Here is a 9,142-nt window from a genome sequence, read left to right as displayed (position 1 = left end):
ATAAAGGCTGTTAGCATCAATGCATCAAATGTTATGTTTGCATTCATTGCAGACGTTATCATCTGTTTTACACTTTAGATGAACCTGCAGACACAGTGATGTAAAATAAGTCCAACACTGCTCCATAATGTCTCATTTCACTGTAAAAAGTCACAGACAGCTCAGTAGACAAGTCAAAGGTCATCTGAACCAAGGTTGTTATAGTGAACCAAAACTAAATAACTAAAACTAAAACTCAAAAATCATTTTAGTTAACTGAAACTAAATAAAATCTAAGCTTTACCGAAAATTAAAACTAAAACTGTATAGTGCGCTAACAAAACTAACTAAAATAAAATAAAAATGGAGACAAAATACCCTTAGTTGTAGCCTTTGACACATCCATACTGACTGGCAGCTACAAACAAGTCTGGGGAATGTTAAATTGTCTGATCTGATTGTTAAGACTTCACACAGTGGTAGTGTTATGTCTGGAGTTGTATTCAAACATCATCTTTAAATAAATAAATGATGAGTCAAGAGTAGCTTGTTCTAATATGTTTTTTAAAATGCATGACACTCCCTCAGCCCCGACATCTATCTGTAAAAAACTAAAACGGAGCGTTTTTGCAAAATAAAAACTAAACTAAACTGACAAACCAGCAGTAAAAACTAATAAAAACTAAACTTAAATAAAAAAAAAGAAAGTGAAAATGAAATAAAAACTAATGGAAAATCCAAAACTATTATAACCTTGATCTGCACATTCTGATATGAAATATTTCACATTTTACTGTTCCCATATTTACTTTTCAATCCATAACAAGTTCATTTGCCCGTGGTAGAACCCATTAGCATGTCTCAAATCACTTCTGTTATTGAATCACAGTCCACTTAAATGCAATACGGGGATTTCCCCAAACCGTGCACTGCCTTTTTGCTGAGTGATGACGGTATAACCATGTAAATTTTCTTCTTCTATTTCTTTTTAGTAGCACATTATGAGGCAATTTTAATCTAAATTTGCTTGCTTTTTCTTCTCACTAGTAGACTCATGTAACTTGCATTTTATGTTAACAATATTCTCTTAAACAAATGCACCTATTTTGCCCTAAATGTCTACATCCTGATTGAAATAATGTGCCATTGCTAATAACATGTTTGCTAGCCAGTGGATACTAATGTTAGCTAGCATGCTAAAAGTACAATATCCGCTACATTAGCAATATGTCATTCACTGAGTGTGCAAAATGTCCATCGTTCCACACTCAGCTGTTGGATGGCTTTGAGTGCATCAGTAGTACACTAACCTTGCAAAGCAGGTGGATTCGCCTGTTTCCGTGTTTCTCAGCGGCGAGTCCATCTTGCGAAGCTTCCGTCTGAACCGTTTGGGCCCGGTTAGAAAGTGACAGGACCAGTACGCGTCCAGGGGCAGTACTTTTGAGTCGTGACATATGCAAGCAGCAGCAAGAGCTGGTGCAATTATGGCGGAAGACTTTAGCGTGATGTTTTATCATAACTTGACGACATTTCTTTGTTAAAAGAAGAACAAAGAAAAGCATTGAGTTGTTTTCTTTTCATAAACGACAAAAGTCGTGTACTGACATGTCTACAGTTGCCATGGTTCGCATTATGCAGTTCTATATGGAGTTTATTCCTTGGTAGCTGTGCATGGGAGTGACGATGACTTCATGTGTTTAGTTGCTCGGATTGACCCGTAAGGATGTGACAAGATGTTCACCCAGTCCCTCCCCGAGTTTTTTTTTTTTTTCTAAAGGCTCTGCCCTTTCCCAAACGCTGTATATTGAAGGTTTTCCACATCCATTTGGCGTGTAAGGTTAAATAAATCCACCACTGCTCATTAATGTCTCGTATTACTTTTCTATTTTCATACTTTTTGTTATTTATAGAGCTGACTCAAAAAGCAGTGCACAAAACATTCCACTGTACCTGTGCTGTCCTGTACCTGTGCAAATGGCAATAAACATCTATTCTATGATAAAAAAAAAATTAAAAAAAAAACTCAGACAGCTCAGTGGACAAGTCAAAAGTCATCTAAATCTTGTGATATTTAATACTTTACTTCTTACTGTTCCCTTTTTACATTTCAATCCATGACAAGATCCTTTTTCTGTGGTTAAGTTCATGTTATGATCCTTGAACTGCCAAAATCCCTATTTCCCTTTCAAAATAAAAGCAGGAAGTCAATTGCCTTTAGTTTGTACAATGGAGTATTAGGGCCACACGAAGAGAAAAAAAAAAAAAAAAAAAAAAAAGATTTTTTTTTTTATATTACTAGAATAAAGTCATAATATTTTTATAATAAAGTTGTAATATTATGAGAATAAAGTCCTAATATCACGAGAAAAAAGTCGTAATATTACGAGAATAACATATTACAAGAAAGACAGTCTGCTGCAGCACCACGGATCCACGACGGCGTATTGTCCTGATTCTGATAATAATTTGATGCTGATGTGCCAAAAGATGAAGTATTTCCTTGTTTGTGAAACTGATACTAAAGTATAGCTTCACAACATGCTCAACATTGCTCATGTTAATAGAGGCGTCGCCCCGGCAGACCTTCTTTCTTGTAATATTTTATTTTCGTAATATTACAACTTTTTTCTTGTAATATTACGACTTTATTCTCATAATATTACAACTTTATTCTCGTAAATTACGATTCTTTTTCTTGTAATATTATGACTTACTCAGTCGTAAGTTTTGAGACTGTATGAAAAACTAATTTTATTTTTGGAAAATAAAACTAATGGTTTTAAAAGAAAAAGAGTGTATCATTTTATCTTTATAATCTGCTAAAATGTGGAGCTTAATTATGATTACGGCAATTCGAGGAAAAAATATTCCTTTACAGCCCTCATTTTTCTATATACTGTATTACATGCCTTTAGGATGTGCTTTAAAATTGTTTACTTGAAATAAAATTTTCAATAAGATTTTTTGTGAGATATTAGTGTCACAACTTGTGAAAATAAAATTATTTATTGTTTTATTCATAGCTAGAAAGTAATAGTTATAGTTAGAAAGCACCTTTTATGAATAGATAATAGCATTAAAAAATATATAGTACTAAACTGACTGCAAACTTGTATCCTAACTTGTGTCGATTGCATTGCTACCTGAAGATATGCAAATGTGCAATATTTTCAAAATAAGCTGTAACTGCTGCAAGACTCACATCAAGGAGAAATTCCAGCAAATAAAGACCCTTTTATTATTATTTTTTTACCTGCTGAAAAGCTCAGATTGTTGTTCATTTCAGAAAGGCCTTACAGCAATGTCTCTTTCTGTCAAGGTAAAAACTTCCCCATTGCTGCATGAACTTTGGGTTTAGTGGAGAAATCCTTTCAAGGACATTCATAAGTTTCTTATAATTAGTATGAAATGACATAGCCCTTTCCATAAAACTTGCTGGGAAATTGTTCGAAAACCACCGCCCCATGAAATTAAGTTTTTATATAAAGTCATCAGATAGGAAGAGAACCAAAAAAAAATCTGTAGAATCATTAAATATTGGACGTTCAAGAACTGAGAGGTCAGATACATTTAGACATGACTAACAAGGTGATAAAAACTTTCTAAAAATGAAAACATGACGGTTGTAGTGGCTGTACATACACTTTTATATAAATAGACACTATCATACAGTGAAACCAATGCAGTCACATACAGAAAAAAGCACCAGAACTCTGTGAGACAATGATGTCAAATATCTAAAAAAATCCCTCCTACGTTGGCATACACCTAATTTAAACATCATAAAATACAAACTGATTGAAGACTAGACGGTCGAATGTTTCTGAGGATGCTCCATCCTCCCATCAACTTGTGATCATATCATTTTTAGTTTCAGTGTAATTCTCCTCACAGTTACAGCTTCAGGTCTGTGAAACATGCAAATATTGACAAAATTATTTCAATAAACAAACTTTCATGACCTGAAGAACAATTTTGGAGTTCTCTGTTCCTCTGTTTCTGTGCAGACGGCGTGTAGAGGATATTTTAGTTCCCTTTTTTAGAAGTGGGAAGGCACGTTGTGAAACCTGTAGAATGTAACTCTGCCGGGTGTTAAACTAACATGGAAGATGCTTTTGAAATAGAAACTTTGCTCCACTGATGCATGAAGAACAAAGGGACGCCATGCCAGTGTTTAACTAGTCTATCAGACATGTTAGCTTATGACATTCACTTTAGTGTCTTTTTGTTAATGTGGTACAAAAAGACAGATGAGATTTCTACATTCTGAGAAAAACTTGTGACATAAATTCACATGTAAGCGGCCGCCATTGTGCAATACCCTCTGGTGAATCATGTTAAATGGTTGCACTGTTCTTCTTCCTACATCTTTTCCTATGGTGTGTCATCATTAAGGCTCATTTAGAAACAGAAATTGATGCATGCATTTAAAATAATACAACCATCACTGCCCACATACTTACGTACGTGTGTTAATGTCAAGGTGGACATTAAAGGTCGCTGTCTCACACAAACCCCCACAACTCCTTCACTGCTGCTCCGTCCTCTACGTCAGTGGTTCTCAATGTTGGGGTTTGGCCCCCTTGGGGGTTTTTAAAAATGATTTCAAACCATATTTTACCCATTTTTTTTTTTAAATATATGCGTAAAATTAGTTAAATGTAAAATAAAAACATAATCATATGGTGAGATTTATGCTAAAATCAAACTAATATTAAAAGAAGTCTGCCCGCAGATTTGCCTGGGCCCCTGACAAGGCCAGAGAATGGACCGTGTGTTTTATCAGCAGCACTGGTGCCAGCGTCCTGGCTAACAGTTTCTTCATTATGGTGCTCAAAAGTGTCTCAATCCATTATTGGGTTTTGATGTTGTAAGTATTTATTTGTGCCACTTTTTAACCACTTTTCTCCCCCGATTTCGCCAGAATTATTTGCCACTTGTCATCAATTTTGCACAATTTGCTTCTTTTTACCCATTTTTGCCAATTTACACCAAATTTGCCACAATTAAACCTGTTTTCATCACTTTTTCCTGCCAATTTTGACACTTTAAATTACATTTTTGCCACTTTAATCCAATTTCTGCCACTTCTTAACCAAAATTCAATGCCTTTTCTGTCCAGTTCTTCCACTTTAAAGAAATTTTTGTCACCTTTACACCTGTTCCATCACTTTTTCTGCCTATTGTTATGTCTGTTGAGGAATTATTGCCACTTTTAACCCCTTTTCACCACATTTTACACCTAATTTTGCCAATTTAACCACTTTACACTATTTGTCATGCCCATTTTTGCTAGTTTGGTTCATTTCTGCCACTTTCTGCCTCAGTTAACCCATTTTTGCCAGTTTAACCCAATTTTTCCCAGTTTTTAATCCTTTTCCACCACTATTTTTTTGCCCATTTCTTCTCCTTTTTAGTCATTTTTGTCACCTTTTAACACTTTCCAATACCTTTCCCACCTATTGTTGCCTCTGTTTACCCATTATTGACACTTTTATCACCCTTTTTTTTTTTTTTTACCACATTTTACACCAATTTTTGCCCATTTCCCCACATTTCACTATTTGTCGTGCCCATTTTTGCCAGTGTGGCTCATTTCTGCCGCTTTCTGCCTATCTTTCTGCCTTAGTTAACCCATTTTTGCCAGTTTAAGCCCATTTTTTCCACTTGTAATCCCTTTCCACCACCTTTTCTGCCCATTTCTGCCACTTTTAAGCCAATATGGACACTTTTTACCAATTTTTTACCAGTTTTTATGCCAGTTTTGCCACTTTAACCCTTTTTTCACACTTTACCTCCTATTTTTTTGGCACTTTAAACCCATTTCTATGATTTTTAAACTCCCGGTTCAACACCTTTTCCACCAATTTTTTTGTGTGTGTGATTTTTAACCCATTTTATTTCAGATTTTAAAAAAGGGATTTGCTTTTTTAAGATGACTACATACTACAGCAAAAATGAAGAAAAAAGAGAAAATGTTTGCTTTGATAATAGTGGCTATTATTCAGGTAAAAATCAAGTAAATGTGGTTATCCCAGATTAGTATTACATTGGACCATAATTTCGTTGACTTTGTGGCTGAGCCCCAGAAAGCTCTCTCCTTTATACCCCTTATGGATGGCCTTGTCTACATATGACTATTCTTGAATGTGCATGGCTATGCTCAACCACCTTCAGGTGCCCGGTCCCCGGTCTCTGGCACCTTTATTTTAGGGGTCGCAGGCTGAAAAGTTCTGTGTAACTTCCCTGTTTTAGTTGTCTGTCTCTGTGCCCAGGTGAGAAAACATCATATATTTGTTTGCAGTTTCTAAAAACTCTTATAATATTCAGGAATATTTCCTCAAAAACTTGGAGTGAAGTGCTGCCATTTTTCAACTTATTCTTCTTTTTTATGTTTTGCTGCACAGAATTTTGCATGAAACCACACATCCTTTTTAGCAAACATAAACCTTGTAAGTTCATAATGTTCTCACCCAGGGCAGAAGCAAGAAAATCATAGAAGGATGAACAGGAAATCAACCCATAAAAGGCAAAATTATCTGCTGGTTAGACTTTCTTCCCACTTGAACTTGTAGTCATCCCGTGACCTTCTATCCTCTTGTTCTCAGCTGTGCTCCATCAACACTTCCAGTGTGCCGTTGGCTGGAAAAAAAGCGCTGTGCATCCAGAACACAGCACAGGTGGAGTATGTGTAATTTGGGGGTTAGAGACCTCATCATTTTAACATTTGTGCACCTTTAGTGAAGAACACAGTAAGGAAGATGTTACTGCAATGGTGATCAAGGTGAGTACAATCACAAAGATGTGAGACGAAGAACAATGCAACCACAAGAATCCTAGCCTGCACATGAATTTATTTTTTTAATCTTCTCAAAATATAGAAATCTATCGTCTTTCTTCTTACAACATACACATAAAAGATACTAATCCGTACCCATTAGAGACATCCCTTTGAAGTAGACTAGTTACTGCAAAGGGGTGAGCAGCACCCAAAGGTTTTGTTTGTGGATTCTTAAATGTCTGACAGTTATCGTGATAAAACAGTGGGGGTTGCAGCAGCTATGTGTAAGTTCAAATGTAGCCTCTTGAACATAAGTCACAACTTGACTGTTGCATCAGCTCAGATCTTTTTAATGTAGGATGAAGTTACACCTTAAATTTTACACCTATAGCTGTTTTGAAATGTGAGATAACGCAGAGAGTCTTAGAGAGTGTGTTCTCCATGATAGATTACATCCACCAGTATCTATAGCTCTTATGCTGTTTGGGGCTGCAGCCTTGGGATGGATTACATCCTTTAGAAATATATATGCCTGACTACATTTTTTAATTGCTATTTATCTAAGAATACCTGTATTTAATTGTGATTAATCTCCCTTTTTGTTGCATTTTGAAATTCCACTATTTTGCATCTGTTGTTTCATTTTGTACTTTTAGACTCCCTGATTGGATAAAGACCTGCTTTTATTTTGAAAGAAAATAAGAAAACTCGAAGATTACGGCATGAACTTAATCATAGGGATAGGACAGGTTGGGGTCTTTTGTGAAGTCTTTTGAGTTGTCCACTGAGCTGTCTGTGATTTTTAAAAAAATGAAATAAGACATTAAACCTTAGAGTTTAAGCAGGACAGATCAAATTCAGTGGAAATAATAAACAACTCCTATATGGACATCCTGGGGGTGTAGGTTTATAGGTCACATCTTCAGGCTTTCAAAATGTGTTTTTTTCATCTAGTTCTTGAGTCAGAGTTATGATAAATTCTAAATCAAATACTTTTTTAACTCAAGGACAGCGTTGTCATGTATGACAAGAATGATCCTGTCTTATTCAGTGTAAATAAGTTAGATAACTTTTAACCTGTCACTTAGCCTACTTGTTTTTTCCTCAGAAAGGCCTCTGTTGTGCCATTCAAATGCCACCTTTCATGCCTTCATAGCTCTTACAGAACTTTTTCAAGTGAGCCTGGAACTTAGCTCATTTTCCAGGGTCTTTAAATCCACACCAGTAAGTCCAATATTGGACGTTATTTTATCCAATTGTAATCCATATTTAGATCATTCCTGCAGTAAGCTGGTAAGCCTACTGCCATATTGTGTGTTCATACCCTAGAATGCATTGCAACTGGGCTGTGACAACCAATGGGAGGCTGTTCCATCATCACATCATGCCTTGCTGAAAGGCACACATGCATGGACTTAGAAACTGAAGAAGTGAGCCTGAAAGACTCATAATAGAGAGAAAAGACACAAGGAGGCTGTAATTTGTCACAGAATCACTGCACTTTAATTAATGACTCATATTTTGTTTAATACATAAAACCTTTGAGTTTGAATTTCTGTTTAGTTTTTTCTTTTGTCTTTATAGTTCCATAACTTTTCATAAACTTAAGTGACATTACTACCGCACACATATTCTTAAAGCCCAGGTTGTCCTTAAAAATTGGATGTTTAGAGCTCCTCTGTGCACCACAGCGTTGATGTTTTACAAGCTTTTAAGACAAAAAGTCCAGATGCCTGAAAAACAGCTGAGAGCTCTAAGGGTTAAGGAGCAGTAATGAATTTTTTTTTTTTTTCATCTGTGGCAGCAGGGAGATGTTGCAGTGGCAAAGTGTAGTGAAAGGGACATAAATCCTGTGATTAATGGTGATTAATGCACAAATAATGGACCTTAATTATTCATGATTAATGCATCAATGCTGAGAGTCCCAGGTTTGACTTTCTTTGGACTGGTGTTTTTATTTTCAGTCATAATTTCATCAGTCCAGAAATAGACAACTGTCACATTACCTAATGTTATTGACAATTTTAACTCTTGTTGTAGCTCCTGTTATTTTACACTGACTCTATGATTCTGTATGTTAATTAACAGAGATTTAAGCATGCCACTTTCTTTTTTTCAAAGATTTATTTTTGGGCTTTTTGGCCCTTTTTTGATGGAGGAGGACAGTGGATAGAGTCAGAAACGGGACGAGAGTGGGGAGAGACAAGTGGCAAAGCGCCACAGGCCAGATTCAAAACCGTGCCGCCCGTGTACATGGGTCGCACCTTAGACCGCCAGGCCATCTGCGCCCCCAGGCATGCCATTTTCAGTCTGTAGCTTCTTAAGCCAATGCGAAACTAGTTTCTACACGTTTTAATGTGAGCTATTCATTAAGGTAGAACT

Source organism: Cheilinus undulatus, linkage group 8, assembly GCF_018320785.1.
Source record: "Cheilinus undulatus linkage group 8, ASM1832078v1, whole genome shotgun sequence".
In the NCBI taxonomy this organism is placed as follows: Eukaryota; Metazoa; Chordata; class Actinopteri; order Labriformes; family Labridae; genus Cheilinus; species Cheilinus undulatus.
Note: the sequence above shows the minus strand (reverse complement) of the source record.